Below are 9,410 nucleotides of genomic sequence, written 5' to 3'. Positions count from 1 at the left end.
GCTTCTGCGGGACAGGAGAGCGTGTCCCGATTGGCTGCTGCTCCCCAGGAGGCGGGGGAGTGCGGAAAGCAGCCAATCGGTGGCAGGTCCTCCTGGCGGCCGAGTTGAAGTTCCGCTGGCTGGGGCCGCTTTGTTGCTAGGGTGACTTGTCCAGCAGCTCTGCCCTGCCTGGCTGAGGAGCGAGAGGCAGCTGCCGCCAGCCGGGCTTCGAGGAGCAGGACGGTCTCCCAGCCGCTCCCCCAGGGAGGAGCTCGTCGGCGCAGGTGGGCCGGGCACTGGAGGGGGAGGCTGGGCTGGGGATGCGGGGGCCTAGATAGAGGTTTGGATGGGGAGCCAGTGGAGTGGCGGTTGAGGCAGCTAGGGGAAGGTTGGGGCATGGATGAGGAGTGGCCAGTCAGTCCTTGGTTAGAATGGGTTTTTAGGCTGGATTCAGTGGGGCACTCTACCTCCCCCTGAACCATTATCAGCTTGGTCCAATCAGCTAAAGTGGGGTTATGGAGTGGCCCCAGAGGTTATGGCATACCAGACTGGCTTCCCCAGGCTGCCGATATAAAGGGCCTGGGAATTTAAAGACCCCGCCCCTTCTGGTTGAGGCCCCACCCCTAGCTCAGGACTCTAGCATGCCAGCAAGGCCTTGCATACACTGGCATTTTACACTGCAATAAAGCGCTTTACCTTACTCCCCGTCCACACTGGCAAGGCACGTAGAGCACTCTGACTCCCTGGCTAGAGCGCTCCTGTTACTCCACCTCCCATGAGGGGGGCAATGGCTATTGCATATTGGCCTAGACAACCCAGGGCCAGGGTGAACTAGGAGTTACATTACAGCACTCTGAATGACTCCAGAAATGTCCCATAATCCCCTTAAGTCAAGTATCAGAGGGGTAGCTGTCTTAATCTGATATCTGTAAAAGCAACAAAGAATCCTGTGGCACCTTATAAACTAACACGTTTTGGAGCATGAGCTTTCGTGGGCATGCATCTGATGAAGTGGGTATTCACCCACGAAAGCTCATGCTCCAAAACATCTGTTAGTCTATAAGGTGGCACAGGATTCTTTGTTGCTTTTAAGTCAAGTGGCCTCTCTTCTCTTTGTTGTGAAATCAGCTGAGGAATGCGGAAGTGCTTTTCAGAGCTTTGTTTCAGACAGTGACTGCTTATCTGCAATGGGGCAAAGGAAACATTTACTGAGTGAGTGGCTGGGGGATAGGGGATCTGAACTTACAAGATAGACACTCTCAGCACTCCAAAAACCCACTCTCTTTCCCCCACCCCACATACAAACAACACACTCCACTCCACTCCCCTCATTTGAGAAGCATGTTGCAGCCACTTGAATGCTGGGATAGCTGCCCATAATGCACTGCTGCAAATGACCCACGTGTGGTAACGCCATAGTGCCTGCAGCTGTAACTGTGGACAGGCTGGAGAGCTTTCTCTAGCGTGCTCTCCAATGGCTGGTTTAACCCAAAGCGCTGTACATAAGAACATAAGTGGGTCAGACCAAAGGTCCATCTTACCCAGTATCTGTCTACCAACAGTGGCCAATGCCAGATGCCCCAGAGGGAGTGAACCGAACAGGCAATGATCAAGTGATCTCTCTCCTGCCATCCATCTCCATCCTCTGACGAACAGAGGCTAGGGACACCATTCTTTACGCATCCTGGCTAATAGCCATTTATGGACTTAACCACCATGAATTTATCCAGTTTTCTTTTAAACACTGTTATAGTCCCAGCCTTCACAACCTCCTCAGGTAAGGAGTTCCACAAGTTGACTGTGCGCAGCGTGAAGAACTACTTCCTTTTAAACCTGCTGCCTATTAATTTCATTTGGTAACCCCTAGTTCTTGTATTATGGGAATAAGTAAATAACTTTTCCTTATCCACTTTCTCAACATCACTCATGATTTTATATACCTCTATCATATCCCCCCTTAGTCTCCTCTTTTCCAAGCTGAAGAGGCCTAGCCTCTTTAATCTTTCCTCCTATGGGACCCTCCCCAACCCCCTAATCATTTTAGTTGCCTTTTTCTGAACTTTTTCTAGTGCTAGTATATCTTTTTTGAGATGAGACCACATCTGTATGCAGTATTCGAGATGTGGGCATACCATGGATTTATATAAGGGCAATAATATATTCTCATCTTATTCTCTATCCCTTTTTTAATGATTCCTAACATCCTGTTTGCTTTTTTGACCACCTCTGCACACTGCATCTTCATCTTCAGAGAACTATCCACGATGACGCCAAGATTTTTTTCCTGATTCGTTGTAGCTAAATTAGCCCCCATCATATTGTATGTATAGTTGGGGTTATTTTTTCCAAAGTGCATTACTTTACATTTATCCACATTAAATTTCATTTGCCATTTTGTTGCCCAATCACTTAGTTTTGTGAGATCTTTTTGAAGTTCTTCACAATCTGCTTTGGTCTTAACTAACTATCTTGAGCAGTTTAGTATCATCTGCAAACTTTGCCACCTCACTGTTTACCCCTTTCTCCAGATCATTTATGAATAAATTGAATAGGATTGGTCCTAGGATTGACCCTTGGGGAACACCACTAGTTACCCCTCTCCATTCTGAGAATTTACCATTAATTCTTATCCTTTGTTCCCTGTCTTTTAACCAGTTCTCAATCCATGAAAGGACCTTCCCTTTTATCCCATGACAGCTTAATTTACGTAAGAGCCTTTGGTGAGGGACCTTGTCAGAGGCTTTCTGGAAATCTAAGTACACTATGTCCACTGGATCCCCCTTGTCCACATGTTTGTTGACCCCTTCAAAGAACTCTAATAGATTAGTAAGACACGATTTCCCTTTACAGAAACTACGTTGACTATTGCTCAACAGTTTGTTTTTCTATGTGTTTGACAATTTTATTTTTAACTATTGTTTTGACTAATTTGCCTGGTACTGATGTTAGACTTACCGGTCTGTAATTGTTGGGATCACCTCTACAGCCCTTTTTAAATATTGGCGTTACATTAGCTAACTTCCAGTCATTGGGTACCGAAGCCGATTTAAAGGACAGGTTACAAACCTTAGTTAATAGTTCCGCAACTTCACATTTGAGTTCTTTCAGAACTCTTGGGTGAATACCATCTGGTCCCGGTGACTTGTTAATGTTGAGTTTATCAATAATTCCAAAGCCTCTAAAAACTACATCTGCAAGTGTAGCCATGACCTTAGTCCTTTGTTACTTTCACCCGAGTGGCCCAAAAGTAGCTGGAGCATACCGGTGAATCCTGCACCAGATGGGGTAGGATCAAACCTTATCCAAACAGCATGTGTATCCAAGAAGTACATAGAAGATATTATAGATGTTGGTGAAGTCTTGTTGGGTGACCTGGGCAGGCTAGGCTATGCTAACTTTCAGGAGAGGCAGAGGGAAACCAAGGGATAACTTTAAACTTTTAGAACTTTATAAAGGAAAACACCAAAATTAGAACATTGCCAATGCCTTACTATTTATAATAAAACTATGTATCTCTAACTCATTAACCTTTGTGAACTTGTACATGCTGTGCAGTTAGTACCAAATGCATTTTTATTAACAAGAACAAAAGATTACAATATATACTGTGTCACTTCAGAGAAGAATCAACGTTTTCTCTCCTTGGCTGTAAGTCCATCTCCATTCTTGCTGTCCTGTTCTTTTCTTCTCTTCAGCTTGAAGTGTTCCTTAGATTTGATGTTCCTGTGGCTGTACCTCTTTGCACCGAGTTTATCCACAAACGGATGTTTCTTAACCTATGGGGCCTCACTTGTCCATTAGACACCTTTGAACTGTATTCCATCAATAGATGTTCAAAGAAGGGTCATTCTCCCTGTTCACGTACGCCAGGTCCTTTTTGGGTGGACTTCTCATTACTGCTTCTAGGATCTGTTTTGCATCTAACACAGCTGTTTGATCAATTCCCTTTTTCACCAGTTATATTTCCTTTCATTTTTTCCCCGTTGATACTCTCTCTGGGAAGTCTGCAGATTTTATTTCCCTCTACTTCCCTTCTCTAATAGCATCTGCTCACATAGCGAGTATTTTTTTTCCTGCTTGTCCTGACCTAAAACTTTTTTTTTTCCTTCTTTCCTCCTCACTTCCCAGTCTGCTACTTTTATTCTCCTGTTATCAACTGATCTCCTACCTGGCTTCCATTTCATCCCTAGCTCAGCATCTCTATTCTCCTTCTCTAACAGCTTTTTTCCAACTGCCCCTTTTGGTGGAATCAGAGCTCCCTCCCAAGCTTGAGTTGCCTTCTCCTTGGCTGTTTCCCCAGGATAGCATTCTGTGCTGCTGCAGGTATTAGGCCAGGGTGAGGGTTACTACACTTTCTCTCTATCTAGGTCAGGTTACATTTCTATGATATGGAAGCAGACAAGCCATAAGTGCCTGATTTAGACGGTAATGTAAAATGAACTAGTTATCATGATCTTTGAAAAGTGCTGAGGATGTAGTTATAATAGGGTTTAATTAGTTTCCATGACACACAGACCACGTTGTCACAAATAGACTACTTTTGAAAACACTTGTTTGCATTTAGTACCCAGCCACGATTGGTAACTGCGAAGCAAATGCTGTTTGTGCTCAAACTGCAAGTTTTACATGGGCAAACTTGTGGGATCAAGGGGTCAGAGACAACTCAGCTTAAGCCTGAGTGTGTCGGGTCGAGTGTGTTTTCAGACCCAACCCGAATGTGATACTTGTAGTTGGGTCCTGTCTGATTCAGGTCAGATTGCAAGGTTCAAGTCACTGGTACTTTAAAGAAAGCACGAGATTTTATGTAGCTGGGAAAGACCAGGTACCAAATCATAAATTGCAGCCCAGACCTCCCCATATACTTCCAGATCCTCAGTGAGAAGCCCGGACTAACTCAAGCGGAAAAGATGCTGTACTTGTCCCCACTACAGCTGATTATCTGTAATTATGCAACATGCTCCTCCAAGGGGCCACAGGTTTCCTCTTTCCTGGCACAAAGTCCTTTAGTAACCAAGAGAACACTCTGGATGTTAATCAGTCACCAGATTAACCATTTATTAACTAGATAATAAAGAAAATGTTTAGACATATAAAATGGGCAGATTATAATACTGAAAATATTACAGTGCCAATGTATACATGGAAAGATCTCCCCAAGTGTTCATTTCTAGTCACCCTAATAAAAGATTCAGTAGAAATAAACTGGGTTCAGAGACCAGCTGATGATTAACAGCCTGGAGAGGCTGCCTGAGACTGTTTACCTTAGAGTTTAGCTCTCTCACAAACTGATTGGAGAAGAAAAGGTAAAATCAGGTGTAATTACATTTTCCCACATTAAAAAATGAGTAATCCTGACATTGAAATCCAGCAAATTTAAAATTTACAGAGGAACTACTTTTAACCCAAACATAATTAACTCATATCCATCCTGAAGACCTATTTCTTCCACAACACTTACAAGAAACTAGATGACTAAGCCTTCTGCTTATTTTTTTTTTTAAATGTAAATGATGTGAGAAGGTATTGAATGGTGAAAAATAGGAAGGGAAACTTTATGTGATTAGCTTAAATATAGATTAGTAATTGCATGTTTATCTCCAACCCCATCACTTGGCTTGTTTAGCTTGATCTAGCTGTATCCTCAACCTTGGTCTGCCTATGTACACTTTTTTGTGTGTGACTGTACAGATAGACTCTTTCTGTGTTTGGGTGCTATCACAAAAAACGGTTACCTACCGCTCATAACTGTTAGTCTTTGAGATATGTTGCTCATGTCCATTCCAAGTAGGTGTGCGCACACCGCATGCGCAGTTGCTGGAAGACTTTTCCTCTAGCGGTACTGGTCGGCTCAGGCGCCTCCTGGAATCGCACCTTCATGGCACTGCATATAGGGCCCTGGTGACTCGCTGCCTCTCCAGTTCCTTCTTGCCAGATTACTCTGAGGGGAAGGCAGGTCTTGGAATGGACATGAGCAACACGTCTCAAAGAACAACAATTATGAGAGATGGGTAACCGTTTTTTTTAATTCAAGTGCTTGCTCATGTCGATTCCAAGTAGGTGACTTGCAAGCTTTACCTAGAAGGCGGGGTCAGAGTTCATGGAATCGCTGACTGAAGACCGCTCTGCTGAATGCTGCATTGTCCCTGGCATGCTGGGTAATGGCATAAAGCGAAGTGAAGGTGTGAACTGAGGACCATGTTGCCACTCTACAGATCTGGATTGGGACCTGGGTCAGGAAAGCCGCTGAGGAGGCCTGTGCTCTAGTATAATGTGCCATCAATGTGGGGTAGGTATCTTTGCCAAATTGTAGCCTGCTTGGATACAGGATGTGATCCAGGATGATATCCTTTCAGAGGACACCAGGAGGCCCTTCATCCTGTCCACCACTGTGACAAACAGCTGGTTTGATTTACGTCAAACATCCAAGAAGTGGAGTCTCTGCTCCTGGCTGTTAGCATGAGGCTTTAGGAAAAAAACGGAGAAAAATGTCTTGGTTGGTATGAAATTGTGAGACAACCTTAGGGAGAAAAGCTGGGTGTGGCCGAAGCTGCACAGTATCCTTGTAAAAAATAGGTCAGATGTGAGGGCCTTGAGCTTGGACACCCTTCTAGCTGAAATTATAGTGACCAGGAAAGCCACCTTCCAGGACAGATAGAGTAGTAAACATGTCGCTATGGGCTCGGATGGAGGTCCCACCAGCCTCGAAAGCACCAGATTAAGGTCCCAAACTGGGGTAGATTGCCAAACTTGTGGGTAAAACCTGTGTAGTCCTTTAAGAAAATGACACACCATCAGGTTAGCGAAGACCAAGTGGCCTGCCTCTCCTGGGTGGAACACTGAAATGGTGGCCAGGTGAACCTTTACTGATGAGAGCAACAAGCCCTGCTGCTTTAAATGTAGCAGGTATCCCAAGATAAAGGGTATTGATGATTGCATTGGAGAGGTACGACTCTGTGAACACTAGATCGAGAATCTCTTGCACTTGTTCAAGAAGGTGGACCTGGTGGATGTTTCCTATTGCCAAGGAGAACCCCCCTAACAGGACTGGAACATGTGAGTTCTGCTGGGATTAACCATGCAGCTTCCAAGACGTGAGGTGTAGAGATTTGAGATTGGGATACTGAAGCAACTGTGATGCTAGGTGATCAGGTCCGGAACTAAAGAGAGGATGATTGGAGTTCCAGGAACATGGTTTACTGGCTGGTGGGGTCAGGCTGGTGCTAGCAGTATCACTGCAGCTTTGTCCCTCCGGATCTTGAGAAGGACTTTGAACGAGCAGAATAGGTGGGAACACGTAGAAAAGGTGGGCCTTCTAGGGAGAAGGAAGGCATCTGCAAGTGAGCCATGACTGTGATTCAGGAAGGAACAGAACTGAAGGCACTTCCTTTTGCTCTTTGTGGCAAACAAGTCCATCTGGGGGAATTCTCCACCACTGGAAAATGTTGTTCACCACCTATGAGCGAATGGGCCACTTGTGATTGTGAACGGATCTGCTGAGATGGTCCGCCACCTCGTTTTGAGATCCGGGGAGGCAGGAAGCTTTCAGGAATATTGAGTGGGCTATACAGAAGTCTCAGAGCTTGAGAGCTTCCTCACATAGGGGAGAGGCGTGTGCTCAACCATGTCTGTTTTATATAAAACATAGCTGTTGTGTTGTATTGTCCGCCAGGACTGATACGCATTTTCCTTCCAAATGAGCTTGGAAGGTCTGACATGCCAGATGAACTGCTTTCAGTTCCCTGACATTGATGTGAAGAAACAGCTCCAGAGGCCCTGAGTTCTGTGCTCTCCCAGGTGTGCTCCCCACCCATTGTCAATGTGTCAGTCACCAAACACAGTGAGGGGTGCGGTTTGGAGAAGGGGACCTCTGCGCACACCACTTGCAGACTGAGCCACCACTGAAGAGTCTCGAGTACCTGCAGTGAGAATGTGACTACTTTGTCCAGACTGTGTCTGATGGGACACTGCTCTGATGCTAGCCAGGCCTTGAGAGGTCTGAGCCTTAGCCTTACATGTTGTACTATGTATGTGGTAGATGCCATGTGCCAGAGGAGCTTTAAGCAATTCCTTGCAGTAGTCGTGGGGTGCTGCCTGAAGCCTTGTATAATGTCATGCATAGCTTGAAAATGAGACTGTGGTAGGAAAGCTCTGGCTTGCCTCAAGTCTAACACCGCCCCTATGAACTCTGTTTTCTGAGTAGAGGATACAGTCAACTTTTGTACATTCACCGGGAGACCTAGTCTGTCGAATTTGGACCGTATCAAGTTGACATGTTTCACTTGCATCTTGGAATGGCCCTTGACCAACCAGCCATCAAGGTACAGGAATACCTGTACCTGTCTTTTCCTCAGGAAGGCAGCTTCAACTAAAATGGATTTGGTGAATACCCGAGGGGCCAATGACAGGCCAAAAGGGAGTACTGTAAATTGGTAGTGAGCATAGCCCACTACAAATCTTAGAAACCTCCTGTGGGACAGGACTATGGAAATGTGGAAGTATGCATCCTCCAAGTCGAGGGCACCATACCAATCCCCTGGATCCAGGGATGGCATGATGGCAGCCAAAGAGACCATATGAAACTTAAACTTCTTCATGAACCTGTTGAGATTGCGCAGGTCTAGGATGGGTCTGAGACCCCCTTTGGCTTTCAGTATGAGGAAGTACCGGGAGTAAAACATCCTGCCCCTTAGTTCCTGTGGAACCTCCTCTACTGCTCCTGCCAATAGGAGTACCACCTCTTATATTAGGAGCTGTTTGTGAGAGGGGTCCCTGAAGAGGAATGGGGAAGGGGGGGGAGGGGCTGAACTGAATTGGAGGGAATATAATGATCTGAGGTAATTTGGGACCACGCATGGTAGAAATGGAATAGACAGGCCAAGAAGGGTAATAATGGAGCCAGGATTTGGGTTGGTACGTTGCCCCTGGGTGCATCTTAAAAAGGCCTGCCTAGGGCCTGGGGGTTGTCCTGATGACCCTGACCCCTAGTTGGTAAGGGGTTGAGACTAGCGATGCCAATGATTTCTGCCCTTCTACTGAAATCCTGCCTACAATGCCATTGATACTGGTGTGGCAAAGGTTGGGGTTTTAAATGTTTGCATTGAGTGGCGGGTCTAGGCAGCTCCAAAGATTTTAAAGTAGTTGAAACTCTTTTAAACTATGCAGCTTTGAGTCACATTTGAAAAAAGCAAAGTTTGAGCCCTTGAACCAGAGGTCCTGAATTGTCTATTGAACCTCCCCCGGGAGGCCTGAGGCTTGAAGTCAGGAGCAACAATGCATAGTGATCACTGAAGACATGGTGCGGGTTGCTGAGTCCAGTAAGGCCTGCTGTGAGGCCCTCACCATCACCTTGCCCTCAATAACCAAGGCCAAGAACTCTGACTTGGAGTCTGTCAGCACAAACTCCTTAAACTTTGACATTGCTTCCCAGGATT

The sequence above is a fragment of the Gopherus evgoodei genome, chromosome 16, assembly GCF_007399415.2.
Source record: "Gopherus evgoodei ecotype Sinaloan lineage chromosome 16, rGopEvg1_v1.p, whole genome shotgun sequence".
In the NCBI taxonomy this organism is placed as follows: Eukaryota; Metazoa; Chordata; order Testudines; family Testudinidae; genus Gopherus; species Gopherus evgoodei.
The sequence above is the reverse complement of the archived record's forward strand: the minus strand, read 5'-3'. Positions refer to the sequence as shown.